Raw genomic sequence first — 25,055 nt, forward strand, 5'->3', positions numbered from 1 at the left:
CTGAGCTTAGTTTCCCTATCATAATTTGGATCATACCAACCTTATAGAATTATTGTGAAATTAAATGGGGCTAGGCGCCAAAGGAAGATGATGTTGGTTGATTTTTATTTCACTCTTCGTATATTTCCAGATAATATCTGTAGTGGACAGGTTCTGATCCCATGACTTTGATCTGATGAGCATGTCTCTTATTAATTGAACAGAAGTCCAGTGGAAGTTTCTACCATCAGGGTATTATAGTCCCTTCTGAGTCTCCCTTTCTTTTCCCCCTCTTACACCAGAACCAAAAAACAAATCTCTAATTGGATATTGTCATCAGGATTCTCTTTCATATTTAGAAGGCCCATGATGTTATATGATCTGGGAGGTATTAAAACATCTCATTGGCCAACACAGCCTATTTTTATAGGCTTACCTGTCTGTCTTTTCTAATAGGCTTCAAGCTTCCTGTGGCCAAGGATCATGCCTTAGTCACTCTTATTTCTCCTGGATGCTGTGAGGCAGCCACTGTGCAAGGGTCTATGGAATTAGAAAAAAGTGGAGGGAGTAGTGCAGTATTCTGATTAAGAGAAAGTTCATGCCGCATGTTTTTCTCCAGTCTGTTTAGCTGGTTTTAAAGTGCCTGGAGTTTGTGCTTTTAAGATAAATTGGTGGACTTCAAACATAAAGAAAAATAAATAAATAAATAAATATTAAAAGAACAGCAAGGGGCTTCCCTGGTGGCGCAGTGCTTGAGCGTCTGCCTGCCGATGCAGGGGACACGGGTTCGTGCCCCGGAACGGGAGGATCCCACATGCCGCGGAGCGGCTGGTCCCGTGAGTCATGGCCGCTGGGCCTGTGAGTCCGGAGCCTGTGCTCCGCGACGGGAGAGGCCGCGGCAGTGAGAGGCCCACGTACCGCTAAAAAAAAAAAAAAAAAAAGAAAAGAACAGCAAGCTTTGGTGTATGTTTTAGAATATATATATATTTTTTACAGTAAATGGGTTTTTGACATGGCTTTTTGACTGTAGGCTTTCTTCTCTTTTTTTGGCCAAAAATGTTGTTATGTATAGGCCTACCAAAAATAATTTCATAATTTTTATAATACAAATATGGATGTAAAGAATTCAAGGGTTAAAGGTAATAATATTTTAAGAATATAATTGGTAACAGGATCTGGAAAGAGTACATTATTGAGGAGAGTGTCAGATCTTCCAGTTGAGTTTGGTTTTCTCATTGGCAAAGCTAATTCAATTAGATTTTAGAAGTTGTTATAAGCTGTTTATTCCTTCACGTAATGAAACTATAGGGTAAGCCTAATAACTATGATATACGTTATCTAGGGTATGCATTTTTTCGGATCAGGGAAAAGAAGGTACATTTTTTCACAAACACTTCACAGATGTGTGTACCCATTTGTAAATAAAAGTAATAGCTAACATTGCTGCATGGCCACTATATGTCACTTGCTTAACGTGTATTCTGTTGTTTAGTTCTCTGAACTGTCCTATGAGGTTAAGTATAATTATTATCTCCATTTTTAGGATGAGGGAACTGAGGCTGAAAGAAGTTAAGTAATTTCCCCAAGACCATGTAACTGCTAAATGTCAGCTCTGGGTTGTCGGGACCTTTTATGAGTAATAGTGAATGTCCTTAGAAGTACAAATTCACCTAGAAGGAAAAAAGTAGAATTTGCGACTGGAAATAATTGCCACTTTTGAGAACATCCTGCTGGCAGGGTGTGGCCAGTTTTCAGGCGACTCTCAATTGTGAGCGCTTGTGTCTGAAGCGGAGGGTTCCCTACTGCTTTCTGTACTCAAACTCATGCCTATAGTCTTTTCAGCAAGTAACTTTAGTGGGCTCATCTACGACAGGGCGTTGGGGAACGTTGACTTAGATAATCCTCACAGCTCTTTCTACAGTAAGACATTATGTGTCGGTGAGTATGAATATCTGTAAGGGCCAGGGCTCCGAAAGAGCCTAAGTTATAATAAGAGTATAATAAGGCAGTGATTTAACCACTAATGCAATCTGGTTCCAGTTATGGTATAGACTAAAAGTTTCAGATTGGCAGTAATAAATACTATTTTAGGATTTTCGTAACCCTTTCCCTTATCTCTTTTGAGAGGTAAAGTAAGGGGGAACATTATCTCAGGTCACGTTTCCTTGTCATCCCCTCTTCTCTTTTTTTTTTTTTTTTTTTGCTCTATGCGGGCCTCTCACTGTTGTGGCCTCTCCCGTTGCGGAGCACAGGCTTCGGACGCGCAGGCCCAGTGGCCATGGCTCACGGGCCCAGCCGCTCCGCGGCATGTGGGATCTTCCCGGACCGGGGCACAAACCCGTGTCCCCTGCATCGGCAGGCAGACTCTCAACCACTGCGCCACCAGGGAAGCCCTCTTCTTTCTTTCTTATGTTTGTTAACATCTGTAGTGTGCAAAGAACTGTGGTAATACCATTAAGGGTTGAAATGTAGATTCAGGAGAGGTTAAGCAACACTAGCAGCCAGGCACTCTTACTTCACACCATCAAAATGAATGAAATATATTCTGAGTGCTTCAAATGCTTCTTAAACATCAGTGAAATAATTATCCAAGCACCATTGTTAATGCTCTCAAAAAGAATACCAAAATGATCAGTATGAGAGCGGAGATTTATTAAATATAGCAAACTTTGAGAATTAGTAATTACTACATAAGTTAATAATAGCTTCTAGTGCATTTTTATTCCTGGATTTGTTCTTACATTTGTGACCCTTTGAAAGGTACTGAGTGCCTAATACCACCTTCATGATCTTGTGACCCCAGCAAGAGAGAAATTGGTAAGGGAGGAAATATTTGTTTAAAAGCCAGGTGTTATGCCATATATATAATGTTTATCCCTTGCAAAATAAGCCTAGTTATTATTGCTTCTACTTTACAGATGAGGGAACTAGTGCTCAGAGAGATTTAAGTATTTATGTCATGGCCCCATAGCACTGAAGTTCAAATCCAGGTCTGTCTGACTTAGAATTTCCAGCTCGTTCATTTGTGATATCCTTCATATAGTTTTTACTAATATCATTTCCTATCAGATATCTTTTGATCATTTCAGAAAAAGAATTGAATGGTTTGTATGATATATAACAGAAATCAATTTTAAAATATGCACATAATATATACAACAGAATATTGTTCAGCCTTAAAAAAGAAGAAAATCCTGCCTTTTGCAACAACATGGATGGACCTTGAGTACATTATGCTAAGTGAAATAAGTCAGAGAAAGAAATATTCTCTGTGTTCTCCCTTAACATGTGGAATCTAAAAGAGTTGAGCTTGTAAAAATAGTGTGGAACTTGTAGAAATAGAGAATGGGGGTGGGGTGGGGGAAATGGGTCAAAGGCTACAGACTTCCAGTTATAAGATGATAAGTTCTAGGGATCTTATGTACGGCATGGTGACTAGAGTAGACAACACAGTATTATACATATTATATACTTGACGTTTTATGAAAGAGCAGATCTTAAATGTTATGACCACAAAAATAAAAAAGGTAATTATGTGAGGTGATGGAGCTGTTAACTAGCCTTATTGTGGTAATCATTTTGCAGTAAGGACATGTATGAAGTCATCACACCATACACCTTAAACTTATACAATATTCTATGTAATTATATCTCAATAAAGTTAGAAAATAACTAAAAAACAAAAAATTAAAAAAATAAAAATAGGCATACATTTAAAAAATAAGCCAATAATTAAATTATTATTATATTCATTAAAAAATTAAACTCATTAAAACTTTTTGATGTCTAGCAGTCATTAGAAATACAGGCATGCATACAAACATTTATACATATATATAGAAGGGGGAAGAGGATGAAGTAATGATTGCTCTTTGGTTATATGCCTATGCCTCTGAAAAATAATAGGAATATCACCCTAATTTTGTGTACTTTTTTCTTGTAAACTCGTGTTTATGAATTTTTTTTTCTTACCGTCTCATAAGAGATTATGGTGCAGTACTATATCCTTAATTTCCAACAGAATCCAGTTGATATTTTTATTTGCCTGGGAAAAAGTGGAGATTCTTTGCTTGAAACAACAAAAAAAAGACTGAGTCTAGAAAAATCTGCCTTGGATTGACTAGAGTGACATACCAGCTTGGAAAAAAGAAAACTTTGTGTGTATGTGTGTGTTGAGTTAGGGAGAGACAAACATTAAATGTGTAAATATGGAAGGAGGGTTTCTCTGTGAAGAACTGGTAGAGCAAGTAACAGTGATGGGTATTCATTACAGAGTGCATCTAAACATAAAAAAATAAAGGTTAAATGTTAATTGAAGCTGTCTGCCTCTGCTACACCATCTTTGTTGAGGAGGGCAGAAGTTGGGAAGACAGCTGGGATTTTCAGCTGGTTTCTTAGTCTTTGAGCTGGGTCAGCTGTCGAATTTCATTTCTGGGAAGAGATACAAGCAAGTTTTGACTTTGGTAATATTAAAGATATTAAGAGTTTGCAAGGTAACCCTTCTTCCCTCTCCCCAACTATGTTTCAGTCAATTGCCTTCCTTTTCTTTTCATTGGGGTGACATGGTTAGTGCTTATGTCTTTGAAACTAGACTATTCTTGGTTTCCTCCAGCGAAACTTTAAAGTACCTCAGGGCCCACCCTGGGTAAGTTCTGTTTAATGAATTCTGCAATGGCTCCAGGGATTATTTCTCATACCAACCACAACTAAACTGAAACACATTCCAGCATCACCTACACGGGGGTTTCTTGAACAAAGCCTTTAGGGAAGATGCACTTTTGCTGTGTTTGCTACCAGACTATTGGTAATAATATGTGCAAATAAACAAATGCATTTATTTGAAAACAAACAAAAATTCAAAAAGTAAGTTTCTTCCAGATACCTATGTGCTCTGACATGTAGACAGCAAGAGTATTTTAATTATAATACCATAGGACTATTATTAGTACTGAATAAAGTAATGCACATAAAGTTAGTACTGTATCTTGTATATACATTTGTGTTCATTGCATTATCACTTCATAAGATCTTCTTATTAACCCTCATAAACACCCTGTAAGGAATGCAGAATGGAATTTATTCATCCAGTGGTACACACGAAACTGAGGCTGTGAGTCGCAGCTTCTCAAGGTACTTGAACTGCAGAAATGAGCTAGAACCTAGATGCTCATAGACTTATAGCTCATTGTACCTAAAGTATAAATTTATATCAATGAGAGGTCTGTGACTGAAATAACTGTATTTTGTATATGATCAGTGAAGCCTACTAGGAGCCAGTATTATTGATAAAATATATTTAACTACCTGTAAGCTTGAAGAGGGCACAGCTTGCTGTATTAACTCCTGAATTGCTGCCCCCACAAGCAATGCATAACATAGAGTAAGGGCTCAATAAATATGTGTTAAATGAATGGATGAGTAATAAAATTCACAGCTTTTAGATGACTTGCTGTGCTAGCTTTAGAATGCAACAGGAAGCTACTCTTTATTAAAGACGATTCAGCATGATTTTGGTAGATTTAAACATCTTCCATTTTTAATCTGTTTCCTGTTGGTAAATATCAGAACTCTGCTGATTTACTATGCTTAGACCAGCAAACCCAGAATTGTTTGGTTTTGCATTCTCTAAATAATCTCTGTTTGAAAGCCATATTACCCACATTACTGGTACGGGGAATGATAGGATGGCGCTTTGGTATGATTTAAACTTTAAAAAGTGTTTAAAGTGATTATTATCTTGATATTTCTTAAAAAAAACATATGGAGAACTGGGCTTAATGATCCTAGGATTTACTCTACATCATTAAGGTGTTCAGTTATTTTCCTTAAAGGCTTAATGTATTACGACTTGACTGGAAAAGGAGATACCAAAGAACAAAAGGAAAATTTGACACATAGATGAATACTTCTTCAGATACATAAAATGTTTAATTATCATATTAATGCAACCAAAAAGGGGAGAATTCCAGTCTAAAGTACATGAAGTGTGGTATTCCATGTAAACCCAGCATGGGGTGTTTTATATACAACTTTGGTTTGAGAGTTCTGAGCCTAGTTGCCATCCTTCTTGAAAGAAAGATTCTATGAAATTTATTTTTTGAGAATCTGTACTGTTCCAGACACCAAAGAGAATAAATGCAAATATGGGAAGTCATGTTCTGCATTCTCAAGGACCTCACAGTCTGTCAGAGAGCAGAAGCCAAAACATAAATACCTTTAATACAAAGCACAGTGGGATCAGTGACTCAGCTTTTGATCCATGTGAGATCAGCGAGAAGGAAATCACATACAGCGGCGGATAAGATTGAGTTTCCCCAATGTGGTGGTGTTTGAGATAGTCCCATGGAGTCTGCAGGGTAGTGGGGCGTTTGACAAGAAAGTTAGAAACCCCTGTACTGGGAGGTGCCCGTCTTTGCAACTGCCTCACATCTAGCTTCCTTTTAGGCTGTTTCACTAATTATGGGACTTGTGTTGACACAGAATAAACTTAACTCAAAAGTAAGCAGTCTATTTATTTGATAACTTTGGAAAATGAATCCGTGGTAAAAGAGTTTGGAACTCATGCCTAACTGAGGTTTTTGTGTGATTGCACATTACAGCTGTAGTTAGGGCAGGTGGGAGGAAATCTCTTGGCCATAGCACAATCATATTAGGGTTCACCTTCATTGACAGCTTGAATTTTTATTTTATAACATAATCGAATTTTGTGTGCCTTAAGTCTCTTGAATGTGGATTAATACTAAGGAATAACATGTTATGGCAAATTTCAGTTTATTTCAAATGGTTGGGAAATGGAATGTTGCAGTTCATCTAACATTATGGTAGCTAGGAGACTACAGAAATATTTTACGTAGGTTATTCAATTCCCTAAATAAGAATAAAATAAAATATTTACCATTAAAATATTATGAACATAGTTTGAATTTGATTTCTTAGTTATTCAGAAAGCTCTTTGAAATTCTACAGGTGTCCTAATTTACCAATAGAAGTAGCGGTTGTTAATCCTTATTTTCTAGGAAATAAATCATGGTCATTTGGCTTTTCTGATAATTTCAATTCTGGGTTAATGAAACTTGAATTTCTCAACCATAAGATCAGAGCTTCTAGTTTTAGGCTCCTGCATAAATCTATTATATGAATTACACTATTTTGTAAATCTTTGAATTAGCAAGCACATGATGGTTTGATGTGATAAATACGGCTCTTAAGTTAATGTAGCCAAAATCAGGAAGCCAAAAATGCTATGGAATTTTTGAAAAATTAAATATGGCAGGGGGGTAGTTGAGTCCATATTTCTACTTCATAGCTGCAAGTACGGGGGTGACTAATAACTATTCCATGCAGTGCAGTATTCACTTTCTCTAAGGTATTGGTAAGTGAGGGTCATTGTAATTTAGTGAGACCATTCTTATAAGAGTGTCAGCCTGATGAAGAACATTTTGTATTAATATTATAGTTCAGCTGTTCCACTGACCTTCACTAGTCTCTATTATAGAATACTGTTCATTCTTATCTAGTTAAATACCCTCCCCAGAAAGTTTAAAATATTCCATTCCAATATTATTAAAATTTATTTATACCTTAGCAATTAAGAATTCAGGCAATTCCCCTCTACTCGTTAATATGTTCATAAAACACCTATTGACCTGTAATGCTTTCTGCCATCGCTACCAACAGTGTGCACAGATTATTTTTAAAAGGCCTAATATGCTTTGTTTTTTATCAGAAACCTAAAGGTGACCTGGTTCTTACTGTATTTCATCATTTGGCACTTAATTCAGGTGTGTTTCCTGATCAGTGTTAAAGGCTCTGCTACCTCATGTAAACTATATGAGATAAAAAGTGCCTTTGGATTTTTTTTTTTATGTGCAATTTGGTGAATTCTTTCTGTACATTTTGTTTGAATTTAGTTTTCAAAATGACAGTGCATTAAGAAGATATATCCCTATTCCTTAGGTCTTACATATTAATATGGTGAAGAGTAGCAGAAACAGCTGTACATACTTTGACTTTGGGATGTCATGCATTTTCCCTTCAAGAAACAGATTTTGTAACAATTTTCTACCACTAAAATGTTTGGACTGTCCTCAAAGGACCTTAGCATTTATTGTAAGGTGGACTCATTAAAATATTACTGAGATAGTGATAAACATTAAAATGAATGGTATTATTCATTATTCATTCAGTGAAAGTTTTCATTGATCAGTCCAGTGACTCATAAATTGGTTGTATTAGCAAATGTGTAAAATTAATTCACGGTCATTCTTTATTTGCTGTAGTTTTTAAGTAGGCTGTTTCATCATATAAAATAAATAAAAAGCTCTGGGTAATTGTAATATCTTCCTATTTTGGTTGTGCCCAACAAAATCTAACGAAATCTTTAAATGCCTTCTGAAAATGTAAAAAACTTTCCATCCTTTAGGGTAAATGATGTTATGAATTAAGGAGACTGAAGTATATGCTGATAATCAACTTTATTTTAAGATTGGGCCAAAGGTAAGCCATCTGCAATAGAAAAGTTACTTCTTTGTATACTGTCAGTCATTGGCCATTTTTTCAAAAGCATTTGGACTAGTTGATGATTTTTTTTTTTTTTACATAATCATAAGATTACATGGCATTGTTCCCAAATCCTGAGCCATTGCATTGTTCGCTGCCTGTTATCTAAGATATTTCATTCCTTTATTTACTCTTTCTCGTTAAGTCCCTATGAGGCAGATCAGTGAAGTTAAGATCTCTCCGACACCAAAAGACAACTCTAGAATTTATTTCTCATTTTAGGGAAAAATTATGTTGCTGTCCCGAAATTTGGCTTTATAATAATAATTTATAAACTGTAAATACCATTAGAGAGTCTACTGTGATTATTTGGAATTCTTTCAGAGTAGTTTGATACAGTTAAAAGCCGATTTTCTTTGTATCTTCTTATCAAGTAGAGTGTAACCTAATGGGCAGCAGTATGTGAAATGCACTTAAGTATTATTTTACTTCTGTACTCTCTGGTTCCTCAACTGCATCCTTTTCCCCCTTAAATTAAACATATTGCACTTCCATCTGCTGTGCACTATAGTTGATTCACATTTATTTTTGCAGGGATATTTTTCAAATGGGTTTAGGGAGCAGATGTTTTTGCATTTGTACCCGCCTTCCTATTCCTCGTGACTTTCCTCATATACAGGGGAAAATGCGTTGCTCCTGTCCTTGGTGAATTTTGCATATCTCTTTGATTTGGGCTGCTGCACTGTAGCGCATGATAATGTGACAATTGCAGTCAAGCAAGACCGTTCCTTAGCTTCCTAGTATTCAGTATCAATATCCCAGCTGTGCTGCTGGGATTTGAAGAACTGCTTCAGCTCTTGGTAATTCCCCCTAGGATTCTTGGGCCAAACACTGACTCCAACCAAACCTCTTCTTCTCTGCTAGTCTTCTGTTTCAAGACTGAGGAAAGGCAAATAACAGGCTTCTAAATGAACTCAGAAATGCAAAGACATACACACACACACACACACACACACGCAGTGTATTTTTAGCACAGGTGCTTTTGGCGTAATTTTTTTTTTCTGCTCTAGGATCCAAATAAATTTTTACAAATTACATGTGCATATTGTTGTCTTTCTAGAACATGGTACCTAACAGAATATTTGGCAAACCTCTGCAACGAAAATTGTGCCTGAATGCAGGTGTAGTTTGATAGTGTCAGAAGAGGAAACTTAGATGAAGAGTTATCCACTGATGCATAAACAATTACCCCAAACTTAGCATCTTAAAACAGCTCATATTTTTTAGCTCATATAGCCTCTGAGGGTCAGGAGTCCGGGAGTGGTTTAGCTGAGCGGTTCTGGCTCAGGGTCTCTCATGAAACTCTAGTCAAGATGTTAGGTGGGGCTGCAGGCATCTGAAGGTTTGACTGGTAGTGTAGGGTCTGATTCCAATATGACTCACCACATGCTTGTTGACAAGAGTCTTTAGTTCCTTGCTGGCTGAAAGAACCCTCAATTCCAAGTGAGTGGTTTATGTCACTGGCTTCCTCCAAAAGTGAATGATTGAGAGAGAGACAGAGAGAGAGACAGAGAGAGACTAAGATGGAAGCTGCTGTTTCTTTTATAACCTGTTTGTGGAAGTGACATAACATCATTGTACTGCATGCTGTCGGAGCAACCCAGTTATAATAAGGAGGGGACTACACAAAGTATGTGAATACCAGGATGCAGGGATAACTAAGGGCCAACTTGAAGGCTGGCTATCATAGTCAAGAATCATCTACTTGCTGCTAAATACGTGACCTTAAATAAGTCACCAACTTTGTGAGCTTCAGTTTCCTCATCACTTCTACTGATCAGCTGAAATGTGAAGATCTTAGATGATGGATGCAAAAGCACTCTGTAAATATAAAATAACATTTACATATGAGGGTTAATTAAGAAACTATACTTATTTTTAGGAGTAATAAAAGGAAAGAAAAAGTAAAAACATGAGAGAGTGAGGAATGGAGAGAAATGGAGAAAAGGAAGAAAAGAGAAGAGGGAGTGAGGAATGAGACAAGAAAGCACCTCCTCAGTTAGCAGGGGCCAGCAGAGGTCTTTACCCTGTTTTTGCTACTCCTTATCAGTAGTTAAATTTGCACACAGAATGGGTGCTTATGTCCTCAAATTTATAACCCCATCTTTTTTTTTTTAGGATTAAACAAAGAAAAGCTATTCTGAGCTCTTCTCAGCTGGGTCAGGTTTGATTAAAATCAAATGAATGTAAATCAGTAGTCAAAAAGGCTAGATTTAAATCACCAGTGGCCGTACTCCCTGATGGCTTTCGTCAAAACCAGAATTGAATGCTGACCTCCATTATAAATGCTGTGCCGTCCATTAGGAAAGGACAGCTAAGATAGCCATTAGTATTTCCATAAGCCGCTGACCTTGGCTCAGTATAAACTAGAATCTAGAAAGTGGCTGTATTTATTATCATTTTTAATGTGTTTTCTGGAACTCATTTTCTCTGTGGATGACTTTCAGCTTCATTTTGGCATCCAATTTGTGGAGACATCATCTTACTTTTAGAATCAAGGTAACAATTGCTGTTCCCTCATGGTAATTGGTGACTGGAGACCATTTACCAAGTGGAGTCATAAGGACTTCAAATCTGTGTGTGCAAAGCTTGAATGTATTATCCTCTCAGTCTACCCCCTACATATACATGCTGTATTGACAAAGTTATTTGAAGAAGTCATTTAGACATTGGTCTAAAAATGGACCATTTTACCTTTCCTTTTCCCCTCAAGAAATAATTACAACAGATAATTCACACATTGTCTGCCCTTGCCCATCTCTTGCTTCTTACTCGGTCCCTGACCTTCACTCTATCTCATATCTGAGATATGTATTAGGGAAAGGATGAAGATCTGGCTGTCTACTGCAGGCATTCCCTGGCCTTAAAAATCACTTTTGCGTTTTGATTTAACCTTTTTGAAATGTCTTTTAAGTCAGTACACCTAAGTCAAAAGAGCTACCTCAGCCTGCCCAGTTTCCATCAGTAAGAACAGCTGTTTCTTACCAACAGCCTACTTAGCAGGTCATATCCTCAGCCCCCTCACATTTCTTCCTTCCCTCTCAGCTCTCTAGTCCACAGTTCCTTTAAATTTGCCCCTTCCTCCACCTCCTACTACTTTGTCCTTCTCTCTCACCTGTTTGCCTTTTTAATAGTCCTGGAATTGGCCTCCCCAAGCCTTCCTCTTTCTCCTCTCTTTAATCCATTCTCTCCATAGCTGCCAGTTGCCTTCAGAAAACACTGATGTGATGGTCATTATTCCCCAGCTTAAGATACGGTGATGACTTTTTATTGTCTACATCAGCACTGCCCACTAGAACATTCTGTGATGATGGAAATATTCTCTATGTGTGCTGCCCAATACAGTAGCTGCTCACCACATGTGGCTACTAAGCATTTAAAATTTGGTTAGTAAAACTAAGGAACTGCATTTTCACTTTTATTTTTAAAAATTAAATGGCTGTGTGTGGCCAATGGCTGCCATACTGTAGGTCTATAGGATAAAGTATAACCTTCCTAGTTGAATCACATTTTCCCCTTTCCACACACTAAGCACATATACCAATTACATGTTCTCATGTTGAGCTTGCAACCTTTCTGCCTCAATCCACACCAAGAATCTGTTGTGATTAAGACAAGCTTAGATAGCCGTGAATACCCAACAAATATTCGGGCACCTGTTATACGTAAAGCATTGCAAATATATCTATGAAGAAAACAGACAAGATTCCCTGCTCTCCTGAGTCTAACACTTTATTGGTGAGAACCCGTGTACAGTAAATAGTAAGAGTAATGAAAGTAAATTGTGTAGCGTGTTAGAGGGTGATGGAAAAGGGAAGAAGCAGAATAGGATGGAGGGAATCAAGACTGCTGGTGAATGTGGGAAGCAGGTTGTAGTATCAGTATTAAAGAGGGTGGTCAGGGTAAGCCTACCTGAGGAGAAGCAAAGACCTGAAGGAAGTGGAGTTAGTTAGCAGATGTCTAGAGGGGACTTGATCATTCCACACAGAGGGAGGGCACCGAGCAAAGGCCCTAGTCAGGAATGCACCTGACTTGTGCAGGGAACACCAAGGAAGGAGGGTGGCTAGATGGTGGGGGGGGCAGTGGGAGGAGTGGCGAGGGTTGGCACGGGTGGACGTGGACCAGAGTTGGAGCAGTAGAAATAGTGAGTATATTTTTAGAATGCTTGACCATATGTATCTACTGTTACAGGCACTGTAGAAATTGTGTCTCTTCTCTTCATCAGAATTCTCTCCCTTCCCCCAGAGGGAACCACCATCCCTGTTCTTGTAGTAATCTCATTCTTGCTTTTCTTCATCAGTTTATTGCCTATAGATGCATCCCTAAATAAATCTATATACATGGAATGATATTGTATGCATTCCTTTTTGTAACTTTGTTTTCTCAACGTTATGTTTATAGGATATATTGATGTTTTTGTATTTACCTGCAGTTTCTTCATTCTCATGAGTATATACTATTCCACTGTATGAATATCCCACAATTTATCTGTTCTACTATTGATAGACATTTATGTTGTGTTCAGTTTCAGGTATTTATGAATAGTGCTGCTCTGAGCATTCTTATCTTTATTTTGGAGTTCATAAGCATGCATATCTCTGTGATGTGCACTGAATTACTGAATTCTGAGTGATAGGATCGGATATGCAGTATTCATTCAACCTCATTAGATAGTACCACACGGTTTTCCAAGATGGTTTTCATATTTCCATGTATGAGAATCCTTGTTGTCGTACATCTTCGACCAATACCTGAGATTGTCAGACTTTTAAATTTTTGTCAGTTTGACCGACGAATGGTAGTATCTCCTTGAGGTTTTCTTTGCATTTCTGTTAATGGAGTTAAATACCTTTTCATGTGTTTATTGGCACTGGATTTCATCTTTTTTGAAATGCCTGTTTAGGTCTTCGTCTGTTTTTCTCTTTGGTTGTCACCATTTCTGATTGATTTGTGCAAGTTTTTTATAGTTTCTGCCTACTATTCTTTGTCAGCTTTGTGTATTGCATGTATATTCTCACAATATGTAGCTTGTTATTTCACTCTTTTAATAATGTCTTTGGATGAGGGGAATTTTAAATTTTAATGTAGTAGAATTTATCAGCTTTTTCCTTTATGGTTAGTTCTTTTTGTATCTTAAGAGATCCTTTTCTATTCTCCGGCTCCAAAGATAGTCTGTATTCTCTTCTAAAAGCTGTATAGTGTTAATTTTCACATTTAGGTCTTCAATTCACCTGGAATTGATTTTTGTATATGGTGTGAGGAAGGTGTTTAATTTTTTTCTTAGTATGGATTGACAATTCTGTGCTATTCTACTTCTTTAACAATGTTTCTGATTGTGACTCATGAAATTTATTTCATGTCTCACTAATAATAAGACTGCTCTCGTGTTACCTAGCCACCTCTTAAAATGCTCGATGGAATCAGTTATAAACAGAATCTCAATCTGAACTATCTAAAAACAAGAGGACAAATAAAACAGAAGACAGGGGTGCTTATGTAGCTCACAGAACCTTGAGGCAGGGATACAGCCTTAAGAATAGATTGGAATTCTGCTGCTGTCTGCACATCTGACTCACATGTGTTTCTCTGCAGAGCAGGTTAATGGGAGTTACGGCTACTAATAGTTCTTGAGCTTTACGCATCACATATACAACTACTGTGGGGAATCTATTTCCATATATGTCCCACATTTTCACTGGCACATTTTGGGTCAAGTGATCACTTCTGTGCTGATCAACTGTGGAAGCTTCTTCTGTAAAATATGGGTGATGGGGAGAAGAGAGCAGCTTCTGGGTCAATGAACTGGATGAACAGTTCATTAGGTGAGGCATGGAACATGTCCATGCCACTGGGTGCTTTTACCCATAGAGCCCCTGATTGAGATTCTGCCCTTAAAATGGCATCTTTGGGGGCTTCCCTGGTGGCGCAGTGGTTGAGGGTCCGCCTGCCGATGCAGGGGACACGGGTTTGTGCCCCGGTCCAGGAGGATCCCACGTGCCGCGGAGCGGCTGGGCCTGTGAGCCATGGCCGCTGGGCCTGCGCATCCGGAGCCTGTGCTCCGCAATGGGAGAGGCCACAACAGGGAGAGGCCCATGTACCGCAAGAAAAAAAAAAAAAAGAAGGCATCTTTGGCAGAGCTGTCTTAGTCGTTTCTGAAGGCAGTCAATTGACTTCTTCTGCTACAGAGGCCTCTGGGAACTGCCTATAGTAATTGAAATGACTCACTTCTGGGTCTCTTTTAGCTAGTTACGAGGCATATGTAGCTAGATAGAATTATTTTTGTGAAAATGTGACACTGATAATGTCCAATAAATATCACATTGGTGATAGAAGCACATTGTAATATGTGAGGCATTTTACATGCACTCGATTAGAATTCCCATAAACTTCCCAAGTTGTACGGCATATTGCATCAACTTCTGAGTGAGTAGTTGGTCACTAAATAAATTCTGTCCTTTGAAGGTGGGTTTAATACATTAAAGCAATGGCTTTGACTCAGGCTATGTTTCCCGATAATTTTTTATTTGATTTTGCATTTGAAAGCAATTATAGGTAATTTGAATGATAAGAAATGTCATCACTGTAGGTATTTGTTCTTACTTAGCTCCATCAAAACAATTTTATTGTTTTAAGAGCAATATCTTTAGGTTAAATTCAAGAACATTATCTTAGGTGAACTACTTTTTTCCATCATGACTGTAGCTACTCATAATGGTTTTTCCTTGTTAATTTAATTGTCCTAAATGAATTTTCAGTGCAGAATAACAGATGTGATCAAGCACAGAATGTTTTCAATTTGTCCTCTTATTAAGAAAGGAAAATTCTACTTACTTTGGCATAATGAAGTATTTTCACGACAGACAGTCACTAAAGTACATCCGTTTGCTTTTCAAAGTTAGCAAAATACCAGTTTTAAATGGGAATGGTGTTGTAGGTAGAATTTAAAAAGAATAAAAAAGGGAAAGACTATAACTAGGGGGCAAAAAGCTTTCTTTATATAGAATGAACTTAAAACCAAAATATCAGCCATGTATTTAGTTGGGAGATGCTGGGTTGCCTGGGGACTCGAATCATAAAGGACAGAATCGGTAGAAATACTTGCAAAGGTGAGGGAAAGCCTCAGGAGTACCTAGTAGGTGCCCCTCTCCTGTCCTCTCCTGTCCCCTCCTGTGTGCTCCTGTCCTGTCTTATCCTTCCCTCCTCTCCATGCTGCTCCCCTCTTTTCTCCACCGTTCTCCACTCCACTCTTCTTTTTCTGCTCTTCTTTGCCATTCTTAGCTTTAGGTATTTTACATACCTTTTTATGAGGCTTGAGAGATTGCCAGATGGATCTAGGCTTTCTTCAGCATCTTTTGTAGCATTTTCTACAAATAGACTAGAAAAATGCACGTCCACAAACTGTATATGTCAACTGACGAAATGTGAAGGCAGAACTTTTTTGAGGGGAAAGGGGGAACATGTTATCATTTTTAATAAGTAGGAGAGTGCAGAATGTTTGGGAGGTTAGTATCCATTTCTAATATTGAAGAAGCGAAGCATCTTTGACTCCATATCGCTGCGGCTCAAGGGGAGAAACCAGAAGCTGAATAAAGCTGGCAGTGTTGTGAATTATTAGAACAATTATCATTAAGCAGCCTGAATGTCTAGCTTCCCAAGGTAACTATGGTAAAGGGTTCAAAAGCTATAGGAATGTGTAAGTTCTGGGCTGTTTAAAATGGTTTTCTTACCATGCCGTATATCTCTTCAGCAGAAACCTGGGTATCACAGTTGAAATAAGTATTTTTATGTGGATATACTTAAGATAGATATTGGGTTCAGACACTGGGAATCATTTTCTAGCTGTTAGTGAAAATACATCCACTTTTTTTCTGGGGATTCAGGTACACAACTCCAAACTTTTCCTTTTTTGTCTTTCTGGGACACATCTCAAAAGTAGATAGTGCCTAACGCCTGCAAAAATAGAAATGACTACAGTATTGACCAAACTTTCATAATTATTTTAGGTGAATTTATAGGATTTTGGGGGAAAATTTCCAAGTTGACTGATAAAACTAAACTCATACTCAAAGCAGGAACTAGTACAGTTATCTCTGAGTCCTTGATTTATGAATTCTGCCATGGTGATTTGCTACAGTAATACTAAAATCTCATATTTCTTCCCTTCATATTCTAGGTGAGTATCTGAATTGCCACGAGTGGTGAACATGTATATGAGGTGCGCACGCGCACACACACACACACACACACATGTGCATTCACAACAAATTAAGAGCCTTCTCAGACTCTTCCCTGTCGTGTTTGTTATCCACCTGCAGCAATTAGAAATGACTTTGTTTACAATCTAAACTGCACACGTTATTTCAGGAAAAAGATTTAATAGCCTTTGTTTCCTTACTAGAAGCAATAGAAACTGTATTTTTTTAACCTGGCAATACACTGCAGGAGAGATTTTGTGTCCCTTATGTTTTTGCTAGTTTCTGTTTGTATCATCCCTATATTGACTATAGCCTCAACTAACCTAGTGGGAAGCTTTACCTTAACGCTCTGAACTTGAAGGGCTTGTCGGTAATTTAATCAAATTCCAGCATGACCACCCCTTGTTTATTTTTCTTAACCTTCTCCTGTTTCAGTGAGGCTTTATCTTATGCCACTTCGTTCCTTAAGCCAAATGACAATAATACTGTGACAGGGCTTTGACTGGGGGAGTTGACGCTGGTAGTCAAAGCCCAGCTGATGAAGGACTTTAATACGGAGGCAGAGAAGGTTGCAGGAAGCAATGGTAAGTCCATTCAGATTAGTTCCTTTTACTGCAAGTGTGAATACAAACTATAGGTCATTAGAAGGGTATTCAGGATGCTTCTTGTGGTTTGGACAGAGCCATGACTACATGAATTTACTGAAGAGGCTGTTGTTTGCCTCCATTTGTAGCTAGCAGTGTGTCCCGGCTGGATTAAAACGCGTGCGGGATTCCTTTTGCGCTCATCAAAGTGACAGTACAGTCAGCTCTGAAACTCCTACATCTTTGGTGGCTATGCCAGATTTGAATATGACAGGGTGTCTCTTCCATTGATTAGCCTTTTTCCTGTTATTCATTGTCATCTCAGTTCATTCTCTTTGAAATATGTACTCCCCCTTACCAAAGCTCTTTTCCTGTGCATTTCTGTGTCTACGCACCCAGCCCTTACTTTTGGTGGGCTGTGGGAGGCTAGTTGTTTCTATTGAACGGCTTCATAAGGAGTCCAGCTGTTAGCTGTCAAGGGTTTTCTCTTTTATTAGTCTCAGAAGGCAGGACTGGCAGGGTGTAGCATGTTGGTACAAGATTCCAGCTGTTGTAATGGTGCTCTCGGAGTCCCTGATCATTTGAAACTTGAAGAAAAATTTGACCTTATCGTAGCAGTTGTTTCTGTGTGTTCCTTTTTTTTTTTTTTTTTTGTGGTACGCGGGCCTCTCACTGTTGCAGCCTCTCCCGTTGCGGAGTACAGGCTCCGGACGCGCAGGCCCAGCGGCCATGGCTCACGGGCCCAGCCGCTCCGTGGCGTGTGGGATCTTCCTCGACCGGGGCACGAACCCCGTGTCCCCTGCATCGGCAGGCGGACTCTCAACCACTGTGCCACCAGGGAAGCCTCCATTTGTTTATTTTTGAGAGGTTTGCAGTGCAAGATAAAGAGATGTGGATGATAGCTATAAAACATTGAGGCCGGATGGAGAAAAATTTAAGTCTGTTTTGCTTTTCAAACTTTTTTTGAAGTCGACATTTTTGGTATGGAGCGTTTGAGATACTGGAGGGAAATGTTAACTAATGTGGATATAGATAAATTTATCTTGCCATACCTTTATTTGGTAAATGGGCTAAGAAGTCTTGGCAAAATTTACTCATGCTTTAAAAACAGGGAGATAAGAAAGCTAACTATTTCTCAGAGGCACACTCTGAAAGTTTTGCAGAATGAAAAGTTTTTGATGCTGTTTAATTAAAAGAAAAAAAATCCAGTAAAACCAGGTTCAGCTTTAAAGGGACTTTGCTTCTTTATTCCATCTTGTCTCTCTGGGAGATTTCTCTATGCTAGGATCCTTGGGGATAGTTTAATAAGTGGACCAAATTGTTGAATGATGGAATCAAATACCTTAAGCAATGACAACATCTGCTTTTCCTTCGCTGTGAAAGACTGACAGACAAGAGCACGCATCACAGCATAGATTTATATTTAAGAAAATTAACTTATTTAAAATGGGGAACCTTGAGAGAAATGCTTGGTTGGGACTGACTCATTACCCAGTTAAAAATAACCTTTCCAGGTCCTGTCGTTTTGTTTGCCGCAGTGAAATAAGTTTATTTCAGCAGAATGAAGCCATTATTAGCTTGGCAGAGGCCACTTGTCAGAATTTTATGGAGCAGAACACCGTTTGGCTGGGAAATTCAATAAATACTGTAATGTGAGAGGAGTTAAACTCCAAGGGCTGAAGGGGCAAAGAGTTGGGGATTTGTCGCTAATTCACTGTTTTACAGCCCCAATAAGAGAGCATGAGGATATATGAAGAATCATCATTAGAGGTCAGGCACACAAACCCTTCGTGAAATACCAAGGCAGCAGGACATGTGAATAAAATCAAAACCTTAAAGTATATTAGGCTGTATAGCACTGATGGTTTAGCATAAATATTGAAGTGTCTTGATTCTTGAGATTTTTCTTTTTCTTTTTTTGGAGAGTGATATGTCTCCTTTACCTGCTCTCCTGCCCTGAGAATTTCTAGAGGAATAAAATATAGGTGAAAAGCCTTTGGCAGTATAACGCAGTCATCAGACCAGTATTGCAGCGTTAAAATGGCATGGAGTCTTTTGTCACCTTAACAGTGTAAGAAACCAAGCCAGTGGCCACCCTCAAGCAGTAGTAGACTTCACCTTGAGGCAGTGTCGGAATGACTCTGATGTGGTGAGACTAAATTCCCAGCTCTGCCATTGTGTCATCCTAGGCAAATTAACTTCAGCAAGCCTTAGTTTCCGCATCTGTAAAGTGGGGCTACATAATAGTACTTACCTCACAGAGTAGTTCCTAGGAGATAAAATGAAAGAGTGCATATCAAGTTTTAACACAGAACCTAGAACATAGCAAAATAAGCAGCGGCAACTCTCAGTTGGATCTTCACTGGCAACACCAGTGGCCTTATGATATCCGGAAGATTACTAACGCTAGGAAACGTCTTTAACTTTGTGGGGAATAATTAATATAATACATGATTATGCTCTACTTATGTCATTCTACATTCATTTCTGAATGTCAGGGTACACATGTACTTTTTAAATACATAACTCCAATCATTTTGTAAGTACTTTTTTGTGTCCTCATTTTAAAAGGGATTCCTTTATGAACATTTCCGTTTGCTGTTAGGATTGGTCAGATTCACTTGGCTAGAGAAAAATATGCAAGGGTTAGAGGGGAAACTTACTTTGAGGTAAAATGTCACTGTGTACAGATTTGGAGATTATTTTCTGACTGTTTGGGCTATTGGATTTCATATGAAGGGAAGTATAAAGTCTTTCTGTTTTTGTGCATCCTCGTCTCAGCGCTCGATAGGTTGAGGGTTCTCTTCGTATTTGTCCTTGAAAGGAGTGTATTGGGTATGCCTTGGCCATATCATTAAAAGAAATCCAGAATGTTGGCTGCAAACACCATGTTTTTAAATAAAATGACTTAGTGGAAAGTCTCCTGGACTGACCATGGGCCTGACATACTTGCTGGGCCTGTTAGACATACAGAGTGAAGTGGAAAGTCCTTTCACCTTGTCAGAAATTCTTAGGACATTAAAGATAGAGCACTGAACGTCTTTGGGAAAGGGTGCTCGGTGTAATGGGTAAGTATAGTTTGCATCATTTGCTCTGCAGCCTGACCTTCCCACATCCCCTGCACAGGGTGATTAAGATTCAGAGAGCCCTGGAATTCATTTAATTAAAGCACTGCCCTGGAGTCCATTATTGCAAAATGTTAGCACAGTGCTCTCTGCGACCTTTAAAAGTTTAGAAATTGGTAGCAAAATAGAGAGGTTAACTATTCCTTCCTTTTAGTGCTTTGTGTGGTAGTTTTCCCCTATTTTCCTATACTAATTAGTTGTACTCTCATTTTAAAAATGTGCCTTTCATTCATGGTAAATGTTTTGACATATCTTTTCCTCAGCTAAGATGCAGACCTCCTGACCATGTCTCCCTTCTTTCACTTAATACCTTTATCTCCTAAGGATATTTTCCTTGGAACTGATAAATTTAACTTATATGGAGGAAAACAGATACCTCACCCTGGACTTCAGAGACTACCTCTAAGCCTTCCAGAGGAATCACCAAAGTCAATTAAAAAGCAGCCCCTTAGAATGAGAACCACCCGTCTTCTTTCCTTTCGGTTTCCACTGTCCCCCCACCCCCACCCCCATCTCCGTTTCTTCCTCAGCTCAGACAGTCCAGTCCACGTGCAGCTCCCTCTCAGGATGTGCTGTGTGGCTCCACTGGTGAGCAGTGGGTAAAACGTCCTCACCCACCACTTGACAAGGTCGGATCATTGAAAAATAAACGATTAAAATTTGAGGGACTTCCCTGGTGGTCCAGTGGTTGAGACTTTGCCTTCCAGTGCAGGGGATGAGGGTTCGATCCCTGGTCTGGGAGCTGGGATCCCACATGCCTCGGGACCAAGGGATCAAGGCATAAAACAGAAGCACTACTGTAATAAATTCAATAAAGACTTTAAAAATGGTCCACATCCAAAAATCAAAAAAAATCTTTAAAACACGACATGCCAAATAGTTATCTCGCTTCGGCTAAACACTGAAGTTGTGTAAAGTGGATTAAAGAATTAGATCACAAACAGTCAAAAACTGTTCTTTTTGCAGTTTCAGAAAAACTTAGGATAAAACACCATCAGTTTCAGGATTCTCCATTAACTGGTAATAACATTTAGGCTCTTGCCATAGCTTATGTGCAAGTGGGCGCTGCTGGCAGGTGACAAAATAAGTAAAGGTATCAGCAATGCAATATTTAATGAGAAAGAGATCATCATGATTGTTTACCAGTGTGAAATAAAATTCATATTTTATGGCAAGACAAGAAAAATTTAAACATAAAAAAATTCTCCTCTGCCCTTTGGCCTCCTCTCTCCCCTCAGTGTGCGTTGTGCATCTGCATCAGGCATCCACCAAAGCTCCCTATCAGCGGAAATACCTGCTCAGCCATAAAGAGTAACACTCTCCCAGCATCAACAAGACAACCCCTTAAAAGATGACATTCCTTCTTCATCTTGTAAGCGCTCACATGGCCCACCACGACTGTGCTTAGATCTGGATTATGTAAACTGTCAGTGATACCTCATTGGAAGGGAATTCCCTGGAGATCCAGTGGTTAGGACTCCGCATTTTCACAGCAGGGGCCTGGGTTCGATCCCTGGTCGGGAAGATCCTGCAAGCCGCGCAGGGCAGCCAAGTGAAATAAAATAAAATAAATAAATAAATGATGTCATTTGATGTACAGCCCTCGGCCTCAAAAGCTTGACTGTGCCTTGACTTCTAACGGGTGGAAGAATTCTCAGAGCTTTCTGAGATGTTCTCCCCAGGTTATAATCCTCAAATTTGACTCGAATAAAATTTCCCATTTCTTTCTTAAAAAAAAAAAAGCAGCCCCTTAACCACTGAGATTCTTTAGATAAACAATGCCCCTCTTGACAGCTGATGGCCAGCTGCTGACAGTAGATTGTACTCCCTGTGCTGTTCCTTCAGTCTGAAGGTATGCCAAGGCAAAACATTGGGCTGGTCATATACTACAGAATCTTTTAATCAGGGACTGTAAAAAGTGATTGGGGAAATCAGAGCTAACCACCCTGCACCTTCCCATTGAATTTTTCTAGTAAGTACAGTTAAACCTAAAGAGAAGATTTCTTCAGAGTGAAATGGCTCCCTTGGGCATTTTTCACTGGAGCAGGTTAATTTATACTTACAATATCTGACCACAGCGGATCAATAACAAGTCTGTGATGTGCACGACCGAGCGGGGAGCTCCTGTAAGCAAGCGTAGCTCAGGAATTGATATGTATCCAGCCACTTCCGAGCTTAGTTTTGGCTTGGTCTCCTTCCTTTTCTGGCATCCATAAACTGGGTTTTAAGGATGCTTTCTATTTACTTACCTCAGGCTTCTTGGGAATACAGTATTTCTTGGCCTTAACGGTCAGACATGATTATCCATGCTCATTCAAGGTGGATCATTAAGGGCTTGCCCAAGATTCTAGTAAGTCTTTCTAGGGATTGACACTGAGGTGCTCACCTGACTATGAGGTAACTAGGTACCTCCTGTAAAGAAGAAAAGCACCCTGGATCAGTAGTAACTGCCGTGGATATGTCGTCTTGGGACACCTCCGGGACCTTCTTCTTCCAGTGTTGCAAAAGTTAATCCCCTCAGTGTCTGAGGGGGCCATCACCCAGTCCCAAGGCAGGTCAGGAGGCTCCTGACTAGACTGTAAACCCGAGTCCAGCAACAATATTCTAATTCTTTGCTGTCCTCTACCGTGCCTAGCACAGCGTGGTGCTCAGAATTGATGCCTAAGGAGTGTTTTTACATGTTTGCCTGTCATCTCAAGGGAAGAAGGATGGATTTGAAACAGTCCCTAAAGTTATCAAATGAGATCCTCTTGAATAGATGATCTGATCTGGTGTGGTGGAATAACCGTCTAGAATTTTTACTGAACACCGAGTATTATACTTTATAATTTTATGTCGACAATTATGACCTAGTGAATTTAGAGTAGTTTAATTGCCCTTTATTTGGAAGATGCTGTTTTAGTTTTTCCCCCAGAAGGAAGATGTTTTCTAGATACTCCCAGAACTGGAGCACGGGAGGCTTAAGACGGAATATTTGACACTTGAACTCTCTCCCACTAGGCTTTTGATGTTACATTGTGGGGTGAGATTCAAAGAATGTTCCAGTTAATAATGTAGTTACTGGTTCACCTGGTCACCACAGCTAATCAGAATCCAATGAAATGAAAGTGTTTATGAGATAAATGGCATCTCTTGTTGACCGTACCCACTGTCCAAGTAGTATCCCTAGGACAAAAAAGGAATCATCAACATAATGTGTGAGCAAATATGCCTTCTCGGGCCCCGCTGACTGCAGCCTTCACAAAACCCTGGGATCTGGCTGAGTTTGTGGAATGCCAGCTTGAGGCACAGAAGCTTGTTTACTGTGCTGATTAAATGGAAGGCTTGAAGTAACTGAGGAGAGAGTGGCATCTTGAGATGTGTATATGTGTGTGTGTGGCGAGGAGAGGCTTGGTGATGTTACTTGTAGTTGTAATGATGTGTTTGGCACTCCTTGGTTGGTGAATGCTAGCTCTAAATTATCCCTAAGTAGAGGAGGACAGGTTACCCTGGGAATGTACATTCTTTTTGCCCCCTGTCAGCATGCTAATCTGCCCTGAAGACCTGTGAGGCTGGAAGGGCTGAGAGATGGCTGGGAGGAGATGTGTTAGTTCCCAAAGGAACGGTTGAGGAAGGCCATGGTTGCCTTGGTTGAAGGTACAAGAGGCTCAAAAAAGAATAGCACTAGACACTGTGTATAAACAAAAGGCAGAGTGAATTAAAGTTGCTTCACTTTAAGTAGTGAAGCAGTACTTAAGTAGTTCCCCACAATTCCTCCCTCTCTCCCTCCCTCCCTCCCTCCCTCCCTCCCTCCCTCCCTCCCTCCCTCCCTCCTATCTATCTGTCTATCTGCTATTGTGAAATGTGGGTGGATTGCTTTGAGTCTGGGTATAAAGGGGCTAGTTCTCCTCTTAATACCTTTACCTTGGACCTTCTCTTCCTTGTCACCTTCTCCTTTAGTTTTCCATTTCAGAGTGGATCGTACATATATTTTTAAAGAACTTGGAGTGAAGGTGTATAAAGAATCACATTTGTTGCTTTTTACCTTGGTCTTGAAAGTAGTATTTTTGGTGGTGGTGGTGGTAACAAAATAGCTTTTGCCATGGGTCAAGCACTGTGGTAAATTCTTTACCTGCATTACCTCATTTGATCCACTGAGCAACTCTCTGAGCTCTGCATTGTATTATCTCCACTTTTCTGTGATAAATCTGAGCCTCAGAAAGGAGGAGTATTGAACCCAAGGTCCCAGAGTGGTAAGTGGCATAAACCCTGGCTGGGTGAGTCTATGCAGCCACTACATGCCATGGCCTCCCAGTTGTAGTATTGCTGATCTTCTTTCTAAGCACAGATTTTCTTTCTGTTTCCAGTGGAACGGGCTGGAGTATAAACTCAGGTGAACAATGGAATAAACATCTTCTAGGTGTTCTATGGTACTTTCATTAACAAAGCAGAGTTGGCCCTTTGGGGCTGGGAAATCATGGTGCAGGATCTAGGGTGAGGGTGAGAATAAAAGGAGACCAGTGATCTTGCAGCATGGAGGCTGCTTCAGTGTTGGGCGGATTTGGGGTTAGTAAGCTGTCCAGTTACTGTCACTGTACTACCCAGAGGGGAGGGGAACACCTCAGCAGTCAAAG

The sequence above is a fragment of the Delphinapterus leucas genome, chromosome 6 (genome assembly GCF_059928025.1).
Source record: "Delphinapterus leucas isolate spDelLeu-1000000601 "Yukka" chromosome 6, BTC_Dleu_Yukka2, whole genome shotgun sequence".
In the NCBI taxonomy this organism is placed as follows: Eukaryota; Metazoa; Chordata; class Mammalia; order Artiodactyla; family Monodontidae; genus Delphinapterus; species Delphinapterus leucas.